Source organism: Vanessa cardui, chromosome 16 (assembly GCF_905220365.1).
Source record: "Vanessa cardui chromosome 16, ilVanCard2.1, whole genome shotgun sequence".
In the NCBI taxonomy this organism is placed as follows: Eukaryota; Metazoa; Arthropoda; class Insecta; order Lepidoptera; family Nymphalidae; genus Vanessa; species Vanessa cardui.
Window position 1 is genome coordinate 2,829,253 of NC_061138.1, and position 21,811 is coordinate 2,851,063.

Here is a 21,811-nt window from a genome sequence, read left to right on the forward strand (position 1 = left end):
CTAATGGTCCGATTCTAAAAAATAAATGAAAGCTATATTATAGCTGTGTGCTAAAGAATAAATTATAGTTAATATCCGGAGCGGATCTCTTATTACAATATAAAATGTCTTTTGTCAATAATGATGCTCTATTTTTTAAAACTGGAATTAGTACTGATTACAGGGAATCTAATGACACTGGCTCGGCCCTATAAACTAATGATGAAAGTCATTTAAAAATTCTCAGTCAAAGCGTTAAGGGCAGACGTTATCAAAATAATTAAAATATTGGACAACATCACATACATTACTCTGATTCCAATGTAAGTAGCTAAAGTACCACAAACACCCAGACCCAAGACAACATAGAAAACTAATGAATTTTCTACATCGGCTGGGAATCGAACCTGGGACCTCGGAGTGGCGTACCCATGAAAACCGGTGTACACACAACTCGACCAAGGATCTCGTAGACGTTATGTAATCGAAATAATTCACAGCTGTGTAATTTGGTTGTGTTTAATTTAATTAGAGATACTTAAGAAACTCGTTTATCTCCTCAGAGGGTGTGTAATTGTACTCCGTTCGATTATCCATTCTGTCTTCCTATTCGAATACAGACTCACCAAGCTGTTAATCAATCCTCCCAACAGCGCTACTACTTGTTGTTTATGTTGTAACGTCAGTCGATCATTAAAATCTGATAGTTCTATTCAAATGTCAATTGTTTATTTGCAACTAACAATACATAAACAATTTAAATATCAATATAATAACGTAAAGTAAAGTAAGTAAAGTAACAGCCTGTAAAGTACCCACTGCTGGGCTAAGGCCTCCTCTCCCATTAAGGAGAGGGTTTTGGAACATATTCCACCACGCTGTTCCAATGCGGGTAAAAAAAATTTAATAAATTTACGTGTAAATTAATGTACATTGACGTCGAATAATAAAAATGAATACAAAGAAAACAATAAGCCTTTCTTTATCAGAGCCGGGATGGCCCAGTGCTTAGAACACGAGAATCTTAACCTATGATTGTGGGGTCAAGCCCACGTAAGCACCAATAAATTTTCATGGACTTAATTTGTGTTTAGAAGTCATCTCATACTCAGCGGTGAAGAAAAACGTACATGTGTTTTATTTCAACGACATTTTGCCACTTCTGTATCCTCCAATCCGCAGTGTAAGCCTTCTCCTCAAAGGAAGAGGAGGCCTTAACCCAGCCGTGGGAAATATACAAGCTGTTACTGTTATCAGATGATAAACGTTACAAAATAATATTCGTAATATAAATAAACTAGATTAAGTAGTTTTGTTAGTGCATTGATAGTCGGACAAAATAAATGATGTATGATAATTAAGAAGGTTTTTTAAATTAACATGGTTATTTTTATTATTAAAGTTATTAATTTCGGGATATTTACCATGTTTTTTATCTCGAGTCTCGTGAACAAGACATTCGTAGACAATGTCGAAATATCGAGCTCCACCGAACAAAAATAAAAAACATGGTAAATATCCCGAAATTAATAACTTTAATAATTAAGAAGGTTTCATACATTAATTATTAGTAGACATTAAAACCTGAGACTCTTTAATTTAGAATATTTAATGTTATATTAGTATGTGAATCCTTCATTTACATATTCGTTTTTTGTTTTCAGCACAAAAAGGTCGCGAACAATAGCGTGTATACGTTTTTCTCGTTCGCTTATAATTAAAAAGCATATAAAGGAAAACTGAGCCTTTAATTATTCTGTGAGACGCTCCTAATTAAAAAGTTCTAAATTCATTAATTTCAAATTGCTAATTAGTAGAAATCCTCCGCTTACTACACATGAAACCATAGTAACGCCGTTTGCTGATTAAACGGTAGCAACATGATTACACTCACTATCCACTTTAACCTAACTCGTGTAGCGAATATTACTGAACAATAATATTGTTCCACATTCATGCAAACTAGTGGGAACGCAAATATTCGCGTTCATTCAAAATATTTAAAATCCTGTGACAAGTTTTGTTTACATTTAATTTAATTGTAAGCTCACGAAACCTTTTTTTAAAGAAATTTACAATCTATATTAATGCTAGAAACCGTTGAACCGAATTTAATGAAATTTATTATGAAGCAAACATGAGCTCCAAGAAAAGACATGACAACCAAAACCCTAAAACGCAAGCGAAGCCGCGGGCGTCTACTAGTGTGAAATAGATTAGTTTTCTATAAACGGCCAGTAACTCTTTTCCGTTCACTAAAATAATCTTTTTATTAAATTGTAACAATTTAATAAATTACAATAAAAAATACCCATTATTTTTCTGCGACTCTTCAAACTAAGACCATAACCTTTTTTCGTCTGCTTCTCATAATCACTGGGACAAAAATTGGCATACATATAACATAATATAAGATAATGACGGCATGGCTGTAGTTTATTTAAATTTGGAACACAAACATCGTAACCCAAAGTATGTGTTTGTGGTATAAGTAACTGATTATTCTGTAGTTCTAAATTTAAATTTAAGTTAAGCCAATATTAATATTTGTCATTATAACGTTTTTCCTTTGTTAAATATTTAGTATCAGGAGAGTATTAGTAATACACTCTCTTGCTCAGAGAAGCACGTACGCAGCTCTCTCCGGTCGACTCGGGTTGCTGTTTACGCAAATATTTACGTGTGTAATACAAGATCTAAGTAACATTATAATTTAGTGTCCGTTGTAAGTAGCCATCTAATATTATAAATGTTAAATTGTCTGTGTGTCTGTTTCTATAGCCAAGCCACTTAATAGTATTTAATGAAACTTGTTATGGATTCTATCGTTCTTAGTTTTTTTTGCCTGATACTCGACAAACAGTCCCCAGACTACTGTTTCATTATTATTTTTAAAAAGTAGTATTTATTAATTATTAAGATGATAACAGCGAATGGAAAAATAAAAACAATTAAAAGGAAAGTCACAAAAGGAAATTAAGATTTTATTTACAAATTATTGCTGTTTTGAGATTGTAACAAAAATATTTGTAAAATTCAATGCTGGGCTTACAGTTATGCCATACGGGTAGGTCCTACCTCTAAAGCGCCAATAAATGTATCACTTAAAACATATCTAATAATAATAATAAGACATAACAATATTACATAAATAAATAAATAAATATAGGTCAACGTCTCATACAATACTCTAATCCCTATACAAGTAGCTTAAGCACTTGTGTAATGGAAAATCTATAACAGCCAGACTCGAGACAACACAGAAATTTAATGAACTTTTTTCTTTATGGACTCGGCCGGGAATCGAACGAAGTTGTGTACCAATGAAAGCCGATGAACACACTACTCAATCACGGAATTCGTCTGGAATGATAGGAGTCGTTTGGATATTGATTCTTATATACGAATAATCAATCAATTCAATATAAAGATTCTATTAAAAATTCCATTTTTTAAGAAATTTAAAGAATATAATATACAGTCGTTATACATAGTCAAATTTAAAATAGTCTCTCCCGGTTCGTACCCGACGCAAAGCTGCCCATAATGCAGGCTGCATTTCCACGCTGTACGGCAATGGACAACCTCTGCGCCAGGCAGGACCCGGAGAGAATCTCAAAGAATCTAATCTATAATATATATGTACATTGAGAGAGATAGTTATCCGCGAACAATAAAGAAAATTCCGCCTTCCATCAGCTGAAATAATATCACCTTTCTATGAATAGAGATTATGAGATATGACGTAAGGTTTCCTTTACAAAATAAACTCACCTTTTATAAACTTCGGTATTAACATAAACAACGATAATATTATTTTACCTATTTTAATTCTATTTTGAAAAGTAATATTAAAAAAATATATAAAAAATTATCGTAAATTGAATAAATTGTAATATAATAAATTTGTACACACAAGTAGTTTCAACTTAATAGATTCCTACAAAAATCATGTTTTTCCATTTACTTTTGATATTGAAATCTCTTTTAATATCAGCATCTCTTATAACCAATACACATCACCACTGATATATCCTCCCCTCTCCCTGTGTTGGTCACCAAACAGTATTTGACAATTAAAATTAATGAAAAAAAAGAAAAAAAGATGCAACATACATTTTTTAATAATAAAGATTAAAAATACTCCATTAATACATTAACATTTAAAAGTAAAAAAAGTAAAGTAACAGCCTGTAAATTACCCACAGCTGGGCTAAGGCCTCCTCTTCCATTAAGGAGAAGGTTTGGAACATATGCCACCACGCTGTTCCAATTCGGATGGTGGAATGCACAAGTGGCAGAATTTCGTTATATATATATATATATATATGTATTGTGGTGCTTGCCTGGGCTTAAACCCGAAATCATCGGTTAAGATGCACGCGTTCTAACCACTGGGCTATCTCAGCTCACATTAACATATAGAATAATTAAAATATACTTTAAAGCTCAACATTAAATTTTATAACAATTAATGTACAGTTACGCAATTAAAGTAAAAAAAATTAACCAGCAATTATTATTAACGATAAGCACATATTGGATAATTTCATAATTACGATTCTCATTTATATTTTAACGGCTCTATTAACTTTGAAATAAATAATTATTGACACTAAGGATTCCAATTAAACGGGATATAATGACATGCAAAATTGTAATATAAGAAATTTGTTAGAGCGCGTACATCTTAACCGATGATTGCGGGTTCAAACCTAGGCAAGCACTGAGTTTTCACGTGCTTAATTTGTATTTATAATGAATTTGTATTCAAAAAGAGAAGAAGGTCTTAACCCAGCAGTGGGAAATTTTCAGGCTGTTACTATTATAAGAAACAGTTTGCACAGAACGCAAGCACAGTTGCTCTCTATAAGATTGTGATCTTATGCAAACTATACTCTGGGTAGTGGTCTGGTTTTTTGGGCTTTGTACAGAACTTTGGGCGATGTACAGCACTACATCCAAATCATTAAATGTTATTACACCTGTGCCTTTAGTGGGTAATTTTGATAATTTTCCTTTGTACGTTTATCCTTCAATATAAATCCTATGTATGTGTTCCCTTATTATTCCCTTACTCTTGCCCAAACCAAAACTAAAATCAAATCAAATCAGAATAAACTTCATTCAAGTGGGCTTTTACAAGCACTTTTGAATCGTCATTTAACAATTAAGTGAAGCTACCACCGGTTCGGAAAATAGATTCTACCGAGAAGAACCGGCAAGAAACTCAGTAGTTACGCTTTTTCTATATTTAAAAAAATAAAGTCATTTTAGTTAATACAATTATTTAAATTAATAAATCGGACTCAGTAGCCAGTAATATAAAAAAAAACATTAGCAAACTAATATTTAACGATTAAGTAGTCTCATATAAATTACGCTTTATTTAATGCGCTGGTATAATTTTTTCTGGCATGTATTTATGAATGTGTTTATCACAGTATCACGCCCAAACGTGTGGACGGATTTAAAGGAGGCTTAATGTAGTTTGTTTTAATTATCACTACATGTTATAAAACAAAGTCACCCAGCCGAATCTGTCTATTTATATGTTCGCAATAAAACTACGAAACTACTGACTGGATTTTCATGAGATATCACAAATTGATATAAGGATTCATAAGGTTTATGCATATAGTTTAATAAGATTTTTATTTTAATAAATTGAAGAAGAACGACATTGGTTAAACATGTCGTAAAAAAAAAACATAAAAAAATATTTTAAAAAAAAACTAATGTTCACCCGTGCAAAGCGAAGGCGGGCCGCACGTCGTATATGAAATCACATTAGTTATTTAAATTCTGAGGCATTACGTAGATCCATAAATCTATGGATCTACGTAATGCCTCAGAATAATCACATAAGGCATTTTGTCTAAGCAACTTTAATCTATTTTATGATATATCGTGATTTAAATATATTTACAGCGAGTAAAACTAACAAGAAAATATGTTCGCCTTGAATGCAATGTTATGTTCGCGTAGGTACTTCTAATTCCGTATTTGAGATGCAGCGGGTCGAACTAAGCTCCAAGTCTTCATCTCTAAATGAAAGGGTGAATATTTACAGGGTGTTACTCAAAATTTTATACATTTTTAAAAATAGCAAAGGATTATTAACACTTCACGGAGATCATAAATAGCTATTTTGGATGTTTTTTTTATGATATAGGTAGGACGACGATATGAGCCGCCTGTTAGTAAGATTTCATCTCCCTTAGACAATGGCACTGTTGGAAACACTAACCATTCCAAACATCGCTAATTCGTCATCTTGGGGATCATATGTCATGTGACCCTTGTGCCTGTTGTTACACTGGCTCAGTGTCCGCTTAAACCAAAATCGGCCGTCGGCATGTCGGCCTCAAATACCTTTTTGACTTATGGTTCCACTTAAACACAATCCTATTTTTAATCAATTAATCAAAATAAACTTTATTCAAGTAGGCTTTTACAAGCACTTTTGAATCGTCATTTTACAATTAAGTGAAGCTACCACCGGTTCGGAAAGTAGATTCTACCGAGAAGAACCGGCAAGAAACTCAGTAGTTACTTTTTTTTTAATAGTTACTAATGCGGTTTATGTGTAATATAAATTCAGTCGTGACGCGAATGTCCGTATAATGACTCTAAGGCAACACAGACGCAAGAAGTACTTAATCTTGGCTTTGATCATGAGGCATATATAACGCTTTATATGGATGTAAAGAGTACAAGAAAAAACGTAGCTGTTTTTTTTTTCTTCTACAATTGCGGGAACTAAATCTCATTTTTCAAAAGGAAACGTTAAGATCATCAGATTTCTGCTGGAATTTCTGGCTTTATAAAGGCGGTTAGTATAAGAACTAATTCTGCACCATAATTCATAACGAAATGAGAATAGAAAAACAAAACTTGTTATTGCATAAGACAAAGGTTGAAAATCAATTGACAAATAATTTATATAGCTAATATTAGTGAATTTAACAGGACGGACCAAACTCCTTAAACTGCGGTCTTCTATAAACGAAATTGGCCTCTAACACGCCGGAGGCAGACACGATACTTACTAGATAAATGTTTGGACGTTGGCATATGTTCATCGCAGGCTGTGTTCAAACGCTCAAGGCAGTGTCAGAGGATATTTCGTACCAGTGTCAACACAAAATGTCGGTTTGGGTTATCTAAGGTTCACAATCTTTCGACAGTTTACAATTACGCTAGATAGATTGTATTCTAACGTTGTAATAATAATAAATATTTTACAAGTCATACATTAATCTGATCCTAATATAAGTAGCTAAAAGTTTTATGGAAAGTAACGAGACCTCTCGATAGCCCAGTTGTTAGAATTCGTACATCTTAACCGATGATTGCAGATTTAAACCCAAGCAAGCACCACTGAATATTCATATGCTTAATTTGTGTTTATAATTCATCGTGAAAAACATCGTAAAGAAACCTGCATGTGTCTAATTCCATAGGCATTCTGCCACATGTGTATTCCACCAACCCGCATTGTTGTTGTAAAATCTATGATATTCAAAATGAAAAATAGAGATTGTAAATAAAATTAAAAAAATACAATCAAATATTTGTAAGTATGCTTATCCGAATTATGAGGCAATTCAGATAGACATCGCTTCACCCCATTAGCTGTCTAATCACCAAAATTTGTGATTACTGCTTTATTAATATCCTTATCAGATTAATCCTTGCGCAAAACATCAATGAAAGTGGCATGAATGGCTATGAATGACACGTATAATCTGCCTTTAATATAACGCTATCTATAGGACCTTCATTATGGAATGTGACATACTATATGCCTTTTTATGATACGATGAACACAGGAAATGACTGACAAAGAAAAACCCAACTTTCTTTTGTTTTTTTTTTTTTTAATGTATATTAATATTATAAATGTGAAAGTTACTCTGCCTGTCTGTCTGTCGGTATTTCTCGACCAAACCGCTGAACCGAATTTGATGAAATTTGGTATGAAGCAAACTTGTACTCCCCGATTATACGTAGGCTACTTTTTTTGCCTGACACATGACAACCAACGTCCGAAAACGCAAGCGAAGCCGCGGGCGACTGTTAGCAATGAATATTTCGTTTTGTAACTTTGGTTATATTAGGCAAACAGGTACATGAACCACCTGATGATAAGTGGCGACCTCTACTCACTGACATTGGAAGCGTAAGGAATTTCAAGCATTCCCTACATATTTTTTCATTCATTCAAATCCTTTGTAAAAACGACGATAAAAATGCGTGGAATTAATACTTGTTGCCTTTCAGGCGAGGTATATTACATACATACACAATTATATTTAATAAAACATGACATGACTTTGTTTTTTTAAATGTTAAAAAGAGTAATGACACTGAGTTTCGTTGCCGGTAAAATTTGAATTCCGAACCGTGGGTAGCTTCACTTATATTTTGTTGACGTTAAATGACGTTTCATACATGCAACATTTTTTAGCTTTATCAAAATCGACTTTCTCATGATGACTGGATTCGACAAAATGAATATTGAAATTATTCTTAAGTTGATAAGTTACAAATTCTAAAATATATTTGTCGAAGTATCAAAAAGTTTAATTAGTATTTATTTATTTTTTTATCTTACATGCTGGTGACGTCAGTATGACGTAGAATACATGACATCCAAAAAGTCATATTTTTCAGGGGATATCGGAAGAAAGATATTACGAACGTGAACTAAACTTATATTTTGAATATCATCATGTTTGTCAACGAGTAAATGCCTAACTCCTCATTATATTTATTTTGTGTTTTTATCATGTTTTACTTTTTAGGGTTCTGTACCTAAAACGACCACTTGGACCGACAGGTCTGTCATCTATCACCAGGCTGTATCTCATAATCCGTGATAGTTAAAGGGAAGGAAAGATTTAAGGGTCTCAAGCATCAAAAGTAATTTCTACAGTTTTTATAGAAAGGAACCCTTCTCAATAGTCTGACTCGGACTTGACTACATTTATTCATGTAGTAAACTGATGAGATGTGTTAATAAGTCATTTATAACAATTATTTATCAATTCTTAGTCTAATCAACGCTCGATTTTTTTCTAATTAATTAAATGATTAATTATATAATATAGATATCAATGTTTACAGTTTTAGTTGATGATATAAAAAATGATAAGACATTATTTAACAAAGAAATCTTGTATTAAATACAATGTGAGTATATTTGTGGTATGACGATACACATTTTAGTACAATAAAGTTATTTTTAATTTACTATATCTTTTCATTTTTACAATTTAATTGATTTCATTATTAAAAATAAACTAAACAAATTCATACATATTTTTTTAGTTTTTAAGAAATCTAATATAAAATGTATTTAGTCATTAGTCATTGTAGTCATTTCTTGATTATAAGAAAATATAAAACGCAAATTAAAGTAAAGCAACAAAAATCAATAAGAAAAAATGAAATACTTTGTTTAATAAAATCTGAGTTCACAGCAATATCATGCATACCTATATATACCAATTGTCATTAGAATTTTTGTTAGTAGGTGATAAATAATTTTTCGGATTTTATAATTGTTACAATAGATATTTCATACATATATTTAGTACTAAACAAAATGTAGTAGTAGTAAAGCTTTCATTTAAATAATCTGATAACTTGCCGGAATGAAATCCTCAGTATCATTGGCTTTTGGTTCATCAGTTATAAGAACCTACATAAATTCTGCTCTAAACGTGAGCGAGGCCACGAACGACAACTAGTATTATATTAATAAAGTTGTCGTTCAAGCGATATTTCTCATCGCACGGGCGAATTAAAATTTCAAATGATTTCAAACCTTCGTCCAATATCAAAGTTTCGTTTTCTTAAAAACCAATATTGGTTCAAATATTGGTGACTTTGTAAATACATCTTATGATAGTTTAACCGTTGGTTTAGTGGCTCCAAATTTCCAATCGGGTTTCAACATCGCGTCGAATAATGAGTTATTGTTCTTTTCGGTCACCGAATTTTCCTGCGTCTGATATGTCACCAGCTGTGTCTGATTTCTAAGAAAAGTGAGAGAATAGTTCCTGATTAATACATCAATTTATGGATCATAATATTATATTCTCATCTAAACGGCTAGTAAGATTGGACAAGTCGAAATCAGTCATACGAACAACTCTATGATAGTAGTATTAAAATATTTTTGGATCTTGTATTATTGTTTTGTATATGAGAAGGTAGTATTTCATTTTCATTTCCCATTGCGCGGTCTACTTAATAATTTAACATCTGAAGTTTTACTCAAATAATTAATCCCGCTTAAATATTAAAATCGTCAAAATTATCAACGTTTATGATGAAGTAATTTAATTATATTATTTCTATGAGAGCACTTAATGTCAGAACGAATTATCTATTTCATTATGAAAAACCGTATTATACAAACAAATATAAATAAAAAGAGAAAAGTCATTTTTTTGTGTTGCGCAATTATCTATACAAATAATAAAACCTGATCAAAATCTGTTCATGGAAGATATTTGAGAAAAATATTACTGGGATATTTACTAACTCGCGATTTTTACTTACTCACTCAGCAATAGATCACATAAATATGATTTTTAGAATGTTTATCTGTTCATTTGTTACCGCTAGTCTGCGAATCAGCTTAACCGATTTGGATGGGGACTTCACTGATGTACTTTCATCATCCTCATGCCCTTATCCCAATTTTATTTGGGGTCGGCGCAGCATGTCTTCTCCTTCCATACTTCTCTTTCAGACGCCATCTCACAAGTAACAATCTTTCGAACCATATCGTCTTTCACACAATCCATCCATCGTTTCCTTGGTCGTCCTCTACCTCTATATATTCACTGATGTACCTTGAATTATTAAAATTGGGACGTTATGGAACGAGGGCTGATGAGGTTGAAACCTTTTTAAAGAGTTCCATTGATGACATCACCCCTTTTGCGTTAAATAAATAAATTTATATTTATACCCCGACTGCTTCCCATTCCAAAATTTTTTTGTATATTTTCGAGTTCAATTTTCAGCGAATCCAGTCACCTTTTTGTGGGCCAGTTGCATATTCGTAATTGCAGATAATACTCATTGCTGTATCCCCGACGGCACTACGTGTAAAATCGTGTATTATTAAATTAGTATATTAGACAAATACATCATGATTTTTTAATATTACACAATTAAATTATAATTTTAAACGTTCGATCGCTTGTGGTTTGACAATATGACAATAACAGCCTGTAAATTCCCACTGCTGGACTAAAGGCCTCCTCTCCCTTTGAGGAGAAGGTTTGGAACATATTCCACCACGCTGTTCCAATGCGGGTTGGTGGAATTCACATGTGGCAGAATTTCTATGAAATTTGTCACATGCAGGTTTCCTCACGATGTTTTCCTTCACCGCTGAGCACGAGATGAATTATAAAGACAAATTAAGCACATGAAACAGCGGTGCTTGCCTGGATTTGAACCCGCAATCATCGGTTAAGACGCACGCGTTCTAACCACTGGGCCATCTCGACTTGTGGTTTGATTCTTATCAATAGCAAAGCACTCATGTAAGTCATCTACAATGTCATTTAGACGCAGAGATACACAGATATGTCAAATATATAGTACCCCTACTTTTGAGGCGACTAGTCACGCGAACGGAGTCGCGGGCATATTTAACAACAATCCTCATGACGGGTGAAAACTATAATAAAAAGGATTATCATGTTTGCAAGCAAGCAGTAAACATTTTTAATTACTTGTACAGTGATATGGAATTAAGTATTACGTTTTTCTTGAATCGCCACGTGACAGAGAGAGACAAAAACTTTATGCCTCCTGGAGACCTTTGCGTCTCCTTCACTCTAGCTTTACTTCTAACTCAAAGGAATTTTGATTAGCTATTTACTTCTAACTCAAAGGAATTTTGATAACAATTTTAATACTTATCACTCAATTATTTTCAAACATTGTCAATATTTTTCAACTTTGTTTCAACCGGATGCGATAAAACATGTCTATTTTTTATATTAAAGTTATTTAGCATACCCACGTGTATAACCGTTTGTGTGCTTTGCGGTTACCTGATAAAGTACTGCATTAATAGCTTCCGCCCAACACTTTACGTTAATTCATTTTGTTGTGCAATATGACCCGAAATGACCCAGTGGTTAATACACGTGTATCTTAACTGATGATTGCGGGTTCAAGGCAAGCTGAATTCATGTGCATAACTTTTGTTTATAATTAACCTCGAGCTCGGTTGAAGGTAAACATTGTGATGAAACCTGCATGTGTCTAATTTCATAGATATTCTCCCACATGTGTATTTTTTTTTTTTTTTTTTTATGGCATAGGTGGCAAACGAGCAGGAGGCTCACCTGATGGAAAGTGACTACCACCGCCCATGGACATCTGCAACACCCGGGGGCTTGCAGGTGCGTTGCCGGCCTTTGAGAAAGGAGTAGGCTCTTTTCTTGAAGGTTCCCATGTCGTATCGGTTCGGAAAAACCGCCGGCGAAAGCTGGTTCCACAAAGTGGTTGTGCGAGGCAGAAAATGTCTAAGAAATCGCGCTGTTGTGGATTTTCGGACATCAAGATGGTGCGGGTGAAACTTAGAATTTTGACGAGATGTCCGAAGGTGAAATTCAGCAGCCGGGATTAATCCGAACAATTCCTCGGAACATTCCCCGTGAAAAATTCGGTAGAAGATGCAGAGTGATCCGACATCTCTACGCAAAGCCAAAGGATCAAGGAGATCGGAAAGGGCTTGATCGTCGATAACTCGAGCCGCTCTACGTTGGATGCGGTCAAATGGAAGGAGCTGGTACTGGGGAGCACCCGCCCAGAGGTGAGAGCAGTACTCAATGTGAGGCCGAATTTGCGCCTTGTAAAGTTTTAGGCGATGGGCCGACGTGAAATACTGTCTCGCCTTGCTGAGCACGCCCAGCTTTTTTGAAGCCAATTTGGCTTTGCCTTCCAATTGACCGCGGAACTGAACGAGGCTCGAAATATCAACGCCAAGTATTCCGATACTACCTGTAGCGGCTATCGGAATGTTCTCAAATCGTGGAGATACGACAAATGGTGTTTTTTTAGCGGTTAACGCGCAAACTTGCGTCTTTTTGGGGTTGAAATGGACTAGATTTAGCCGGCCCCAATTCGAGACTTCGTTTAATGAAGACTCGATTTCAGACACAAGTTTGTTCCGGTTCTCTTCGACGTTTTCCCGAGAAATATTAGCGCGGCCAATATTCCCGAGAAATATTCCACCAACCCGCATTGGAACAACGTGATGGAATATGTTCCAAACCTTCTTCTTAAAGGGAGAAGAGACCTTAGCCCAGCAGTGGGAAACTTATAGGCTGTTGTTGTTATTGTGCAATAAATGATATCTATTTTAGTACATGGTGGCATTGGTTTGTCACGCCTAACTAAACAAATATTCATCAAACACATACCAAAAGATGTTGCACGTTCCGGGAGTTAGCCTTAAGCATATAAATAAACAGGGAAGAACTTGACGAAAGAAAACCCCTCCTTTTTCTTCTGATGAAATAATAACAAAGCAAATACGCACTTAATGGTCAATATACTAATGATTATATCGACTCTGACTTTATTGTAATTTATAGCCAATTAATTAGATAACGTATTCTGACATCTGTTTAATTACGGTAAGTAACGTTTGTTTTATCTGTAATTATTTTTTTTATTTATAAGCTGTACGCCCTGCTGCCTTGAACTTAAATTACACCATAAAAAAAAAAAAAAAATGTTTTTTTTGCTCACAACTATTTCGTTATAAGAACAGAATATACCTACACTGTAAGCATACCGGGCTGTAACTATAATTACTAAATATTGTTCAATAATTGCTAACGTGGGTGGGTATACCTTTGTTACTAAATTCACTATTTAGATGCTCTTAACAGCTCAAGGAAGCTGTTATTATATAGTATTAATAGTGTTGCCATATCTAGGTCAGCTTACAACAAAGGACTGATTAAATAATAACTTTGAAAACTTACATCAATATAAATCTGGATATTTAAAAAAACAACTATGCAAGTTTCTTTCAATTTGAAGGCTGCTTTCCAAAAAGGTTACAGTTGAAATATTGGTGATTTAAAAATGGTTTATTTTAAAGATTACTTGAATATAATTGATTTGATTTGGTGTGTCATTTGTTTTGCTGACTCTGCACTTTCATTTTCAACATTAATCCCTGTAATATACAAAACTCAACTAAAATGATTTAGTTTAATTTGTACGATTGGTGGTAGGGCTTTGTGCAAGCCCGTCTGGGTAGGTACCACCCACTCATCAGTTATTCTACCGCCAAATAACAGTACTCACTATTGTTGTGTTCCGGTTTGAAGGGTGAGTAAGCCAGTGTAACTACAGGCACAAGGGACATAAAATCTTAGGTTTCAAGGTTGGTGGCGCATTGAGAATGTAAGGAATAGTTACTATTTATCAGGTGGACCAAATGCTTGTCCGTCGACCTATACCATAAAAAAAATTTTTTGCACATGTTGTTTGAACGCTTCTTATTTTTCGTATATTTCCATGATGTCAATATGGTATTTATTATCCGCGAGAAGATTAACCAGCTTTAGATTTGGCGCGAATGATAAAAATCTTTTAGATGGCGCCGAAATAAAGTGTCTGTGATTCGAAAAATGTTTTCAACAAAATATTATTTGTTTGTGATATTTTTTGTTTAACCTATATAGTAGAGAGGATATTTTTATAAGTCGATACATGTTAATGTTATGGTTACAATATTGTCATTTTTTACGGGAGTCAATTTAAAAAAATAAGAGCGAAGAGTATTTTTGTCTGTTAATTGTGTGGCTTCTGAATAATTCATGGCGTTTGAATACCACGAACAAAATAAATGTCATGTTTGCATCAAACTGCAATTATATTTATTATTTTTCTTGCAGTATTAAAAAAATGTATTAAACGCTAAGCGTACCTTACCTTACCTTATACAATCAATATTCCGAATTAAAAATTCGGAATGTCGATCCTACCCAGAAGAACTGACAAGACACTCGATAGTTATTTAGTATAAGTATAGTACGATACAACTTAGATGTCGCATCGGCAAAATAGTTATTTCTCACGCGAATATGATCTTTGCCCAAGCGTAATAACTTGTAATATCACATGACCTAATATATTCGTCAATTTGACGCGTGGATTTACATGCACTTGGTTTCTCTAACGCGTGAATCTATAGTGACGAATAGCGTCGAATGGCGCGATAGGGATCTATTTCTATTGGTTGTGTAAATCGGCAGTAATCGGTTTTATTTTCATTCCATTGCATTTTCCGATGCTACATCTAATTTGTGTCTTACTATAGTTATATAAACTCATTAATTAACTGATCATAATTAAATTTTGAATAGACGTTGAGGTTACGACCATCAAATACTTAATAGCCCACCCCATCACAGACAAGGCTACGAAGCAATAAAAGTTTATTTTGTATATAAATCATGTAAAAATTGAGTTACTTATATACGAGTGACAACACAAACATCAGAATCAAAAAATCCTCAGGTAAACAAATTCGTTGCGGAAAATATAACATGCCAGTCATTTCTTAATCGAACTTACTTCAATAACCGTAGGTTATTATATTCATATAAAAATGAATTGATACAGAATCGGAAAATATATTTACTAGTTGGGTGGATATTTGAATTGACTATTCGAAATCAAATAAAATCAACAGCATAGTATATCACACTATTCAAATCTTCCCTCCTCGAGGAGTAACTTTGTAGTTTCTACGACGCTTGTCTAATTAGATCTTTATTATGTTTTCCTTTATAAAAAAAATAAACGAATGTAAACTCACACATAATGACACAGGAATACTTTAAATTTTAATTGAGAAAGAATATTTGGATTTTGAGTGGGGCTTCCCCGAATCGTTTAAACACGTAACCTTCGTTTAAGATTGACGTGCTTAAAAGATTTCAATTCTTCAACAACAGTCAAGCAATATTTCTACAAATTGTATTCACGTTAATAATATTAATGTGACTAAGTGTAATTTATCAGTCGGTGAATAGAGGCGGTGATTTCGACGTCCGCTCCACGTGAAAGATAGAAACACGAATATGAAACAAATTCGTCAAGGATTCCTTGATAAATTACGTTAGAGAAACCAGAGAATCTAATAATAATAATATTTGAGTTTTTTGTTACATTTAAGATAGAAGATAAATCAAACGAAAATACGTTTTATGGAGATATAGTGATCCTATTTATTTACTTTATCAAAGTATCCTAGCAGCGTCTGTCCATCTTAACCCTATCCAAAATTGCCAATCATAGTACCTATGATACGGTTTTCACTAATTAAAAAAGTAAAGGGTTGAGTATTATTGAGGTAAGTTTTTATTGATTTTGGTTTTTATTGGCATAAATATTATAAAGAACATTAAAAATAACACATCATGATTATGATGGTCGTTTTTTTGGGGTGAATGTGACCGTTATTATACCCGAGCGAAATCGAAACGATAGCTAGTATATAAAATAAAGTAACATTAACAATTCAGAAAAATAATAGTGACTCTATGAATTTTATTTCAATAGTCTCCACGGGATCCTTAAATAAAATAAAAAGGATCGGAAACATTAAACTTTTCGCTCCGAAGTATAACTTACGAGCACGTATTTTATTTGGAATTCCTTGGTCGCTTGCTTTCAAACTTTCATAGTTTAGACGCTGTACATATTTCTAGTTGAAGTTTTTCTTATAATACATACATACATTCAAGTTAAATACCTCAGAATAATAATATTTTTTACCTAGTTCATGTCACAGGTAATATATATTTTAAAAAGGATACCGAAATTATATGTAACCTCAAAATAGAAATTCAATTTATTAAGCGATATAATACGCTCCCAAACGAGCCTAATTGTTTATTATATGATTATATGATATATATGTTATCACGTATGTAACAAGTGATCATAATTTAGTCATATTATTAAAATTAAAGCGATAAAGAGTGTCATATCTCATGAAATTTAATAATATTTAATATTTTTAGTGTTAAAATGATTAATTATTAAAGCTATAATTAATTCACTAGGGAGCCATTTTCGTAGATAAAAAAAAAACAAAATTCATTAATTTCACACTCCAATACGAATAAAGAAATTGAATTTTCAATTCAAATTTCTATAAATTTTATATACATTAAAAAAAGCACGGCTCTGGTATAAGTGAAAATTTATATTTGGAACACAATGAACGTTACAAAAATAATCGTACATACATTGTACCCCGCTTATTTTTCACGGGGAATAAATGTTTTTTTTTGTGTCTAATAAGTGGCCAGTTTTCTTGATTTAGATAAAGACAAGTATATACTGCTGTTTAACGGTAGAATAACTGATGGTTGGGTGAAACCTACATAGACGGAGTTGCACAAATCCATCATCAAGTAAAAATTTACAAAGTAAAGTAGAACTTATAACAGCTACGACTATCGAAATCGATAGAGATGTGACTGTTTATTGCAAACGAAACCAATTTATGCCGACTTCTTTTCCTCGGTTAGAATTTTCCTTGTTAAAATATACTGCATATATAACCCATACTTATAAAAAATTTAAATATCGTTTTCGATTCTGACATTTCAGTAACTCTACGGAGAAGTGTATTCAATATTGTAAAACTATTTTGAAAGATTATTTTTTTTATGGTATAGGTCGGCGAACGAGCATATGGGCCACCTGATGGTAAGTGGTCACCATCAAATACAGACAATGACGCTGTAAGAAATATTAACTATTCCTTACATCGTCAATGTGCCACCAACATTTTTAATTAAGATATTATGTCCCTTGTGCCTGTAGTTACTCTGGCTCACTCACCCTTCAAACCAGAACACAACAATACTGAGTACTGTTATTTGGCGGTAGAGTAACTGATGAGTGGGTGGTACCTACCCAGACGGGCTTGCACAAAGCCCTACCACCAAGGAAACGAAATTCACTGTAGAGCACGATCATGAAATGTCAGAAAGTATATTCGATATTGACAATGTAACTATTGTATTAAAGGATTTACTCGTGAAAATAGTTTATCACGTATCACCGTAAATCGTTTTTTAACATTTCACTAATGAGATACGAAGTTAGCGTTCATAGAATAGTACTGTCTTGTGCATGAGTGGAATTTTCAGCTGTTTACGTTTATAGGTACAGACATAAATAAATAATATGATTTACAAAGCATAATCAAATACAAAATATCTAATTCATCATTAATCATTTATTTAATATGAATTATTTATTAATTTCATATAAAACATATGTTGATATCGTATGTCTTACAATTTATTTTCTTTGTCTTATATTCGTACCGTTGACTTCTTTTAAAAAAAATATATATTCAAATTTGGAACACAAAAGTCTCAGAAAAATGTAGTAACCCATATTTAAAAATATTCTCATTTGAACACTGCACAACTTTCAAGTATAATCGTATTATAAAGAACAGTTCTATTACGTCCGCTGGCGATATATATTTGACCTTCTTTCAAAGCCATCTCCGGTAAAGTCTGTTTGCTGTAGGGATCGACCTAGAAATATTTATCAGTAAATAGCTTTTCAGGAGATTGGCGAAAAAGTTTAGTTTGGTCTTTTTTTTAAATATGTTAAGTTAAGCTACTTTCGGCACGACAAGAATAATATTTCAAGGGCAAATGTTTAAGCAAGGTTTCTGTGTGAAACCTTTTTTGAATTTTTTTTCTCTCTCTTTATATTACGTATCTTTGTTGTAATTCTCCGACTTAAATCTAGGGACTTCAACAACAAAAACAACAGCCTGTAAATTTCCACTGCTGGGCTAAAGGCCTCCTCTCCCTTTGAGGAGAAGGTTTGGAACATATTCCACCACGCTGTTCCAATGCGAGACGAACATATACATATACACAAATGCACATAAGTAATCAGTGATGTTTGCCTGGGTTTGAACCTGTAATCATCGATTAAGATGCACGCGTTCTAATCACTGGGCCATCTCGGCTCTCTAGAAATATAACTTTTTCATAATTTGACGTATGATGCACAACATTTTTAATAATGATATATTATTATTAATGTTTCCATAATCTGGCTCTGAGAGAAAAAAAAACATCGTGTATGTGTTTAGATTATATAGATAGTAAAAATAAATAATATAATTATTTTATTAAGAATATATATATATATATATATATATATATATATATATATATATATATATATATATATATATATATATATATATATATATTTATCCCGCAAACAATTATTATAATATATATATATATATATATATATATATATATATATATATATATATATATATATATATATATATATATATATATATACAATTCAGAAAATCCAGATTACCTACCTTTTAAATTTAATTGGTATGAAATCGTAAATTCCCTGCTTACTGCCTGATCTCGGTAGAACGGTCATTCAGAAACGGTATTTAAATTTTAATTCAAAAATGCTCCTAGTAGGAATTCTTGAATAAAATATATTTTGATTTTATAGTTGAATAATTTCGAGGTCGAGTGTGCAAGTCACGTTGGTTTCATGTCAAATTCCTCTCAGCGAGACTTTGCAATTTGGAAAGGGATACGAAGGCAAGCTGTCGCTTCTTGAAAACGGTTCGGTTATGTTAGGTAGAGTAGTAGATAGGTGGGTAGGTAGATTTCGAAACAGCGAGTGAAAATCGAAATAAGCTTTAAATTTATTCTTAACTAGCTGTGCCCGCGAGCTTGTATGCGTTTGTATGTAACAAAATAGTAAATATTGCTATAGCCTAAGTTACTCCCTATTATATCAGTTATCTGCCAGTGATACTCCCGTCAAAATCGGTCCAGCCTTTCCAGAGACTAGTCGGACCAAACAGACAGAGAAGACAGACAGAGCGACAAAAATTGTAAAAAATGTCGTTTAGTATATATGCAGTGTAGATAGATATATGTATATGCTTAGAGTAAAAAAGGGCTATTTTAATATTACAAACAAACACTGCAATTTTATTATACGTATAGATTTCAGACATAATTTCTAACAAAATTATTACACAAACAAACTATTTTCGCCGCTAACATAGTATAAAAAATGATTCATCATTACGTTGTAAAGAATTTAGATAACATTGAAAATACTAATATTAAGATATGTATACTGTTTGGTTGTTAATATGAGAATTTTACTAAATATTATATCAAATACGTATTTTGTAATTAAAAACGCATTCAAACACCATTATCAAATATTAAAATAGAATAGAACCAATCCAGAGCCAAGACACGCCACACTAATAACGTATTAAATATTTATATGATATAGAAAACAAACTTATGCTTTATTTAAAACATTAAATGTTTTGTATAGAACGCTTTAGCAGATAAAACATAGCGATTGTGAAATCTGCTATAAAAAGTAAGTGGAAAATACAACGCGTCTGTTTTGCGAGAGCGTTTTAAGTACCACAATAAAGTACATTGTGCCGCAGGCGTTTTACTATATTCGAGTTATATTTTTAATATAATTTTGGTCATGAATGTCTGGTTGTTTGAATACCCTTTTAGTAACAGCCTGTTAATTTTCGACTTCTGGACTAAGGCCTCTTTTCTCTTTTCCAACATATTTTGTAGAGTCTAAGTAAAATGAAATGAAAATATTAGACTACTTAAAAATCGATTTACGATTATATAATGTAGTTATAATTATTGCTATATTTGGAGTCGGTGTCATTTTACTTAGGAGGACTCTAAAAAATATGTTGAATACACAATTATTTTTATTACTTTTTAGTGCATATTCATTTGTTTTAAAATAGGGTTTTGCATGAAGTCGGTTTTTCTTTTTTTTAAATTTTTATTTATAATGGTATAATTATGGTTAATAGGTACTCTTTACATTGTAATGAAATGAAAAAATCTTCATTTTAATCTTCATTAAAATCATATAAATAATCAAAATGACTGCTTGAAAACTGACACTGCAAAACAGCCATTCCTCATGCTGTCATTGCGTTGCCAACTATGTACTAAGCTTATAATTACACAACGCACAGATCCTTCAAAATGCAACACAACAGTAAGTTTGTATGTTGTAGTGGATTTATTGATGACTGTAGTTACACCGAGACGGCCTTGCACACAAAGAAATGTTTATCCAATATGGAAGCGTGACAGACGGCCAAATTATGTTACCGTGCAAAGACAAGGGCGCTGTTAAAAATTAACTAATTCTTAAATCATCAATGATTCATGAAAGTTGGATACTAAGATATAAAGTTCTTTGTGGCTGTAGTCACCCTTCAATACTATTTGGCGGTAGATTATCTAATGAGTAGGTGATAGATACATAGGCTAACTCGCTAACAACACTACTCAAAATCAAAATCAAAATAAACTTTATTCAAGTAGGCTTTACAAGCACTTCTGAATCGTCATTTAATAATTAAGTGAAATTACCACCGGTTCGCAAAGTTAATTCTTTCGAGAAGAACCGCCAAGAAACTTAGTAGCTACTCAACTAACCGCCATATATAATAATTACGATACGAAATATATACTAATCCGTAGAACTGATGAAAAATCCGTACGATAAATGTTCATTTTATGTACATAATTTTCATAAAAAAATACACCGTCCCCATTAAATATATACTTGGATGATAAATCAGGTTTATATCTAAAGCCTCTTATTACTCTTTTGTATTTAAATAGTATTCGTAAATATTTAAACCGCAGTTCGAGAAAATGAT

General features: G+C 32.6%; 1 protein-coding gene across 1 annotated transcript in view; it reads left to right on the top strand.

The window, feature by feature from the left end:
- Positions 1-21,811, top strand: part of LOC124536216 (prolactin-releasing peptide receptor-like) — an 88,913-nt gene that overhangs the window by 9,897 nt on the left and 57,205 nt on the right. The gene's annotated exons all lie outside the window — the stretch shown is intronic.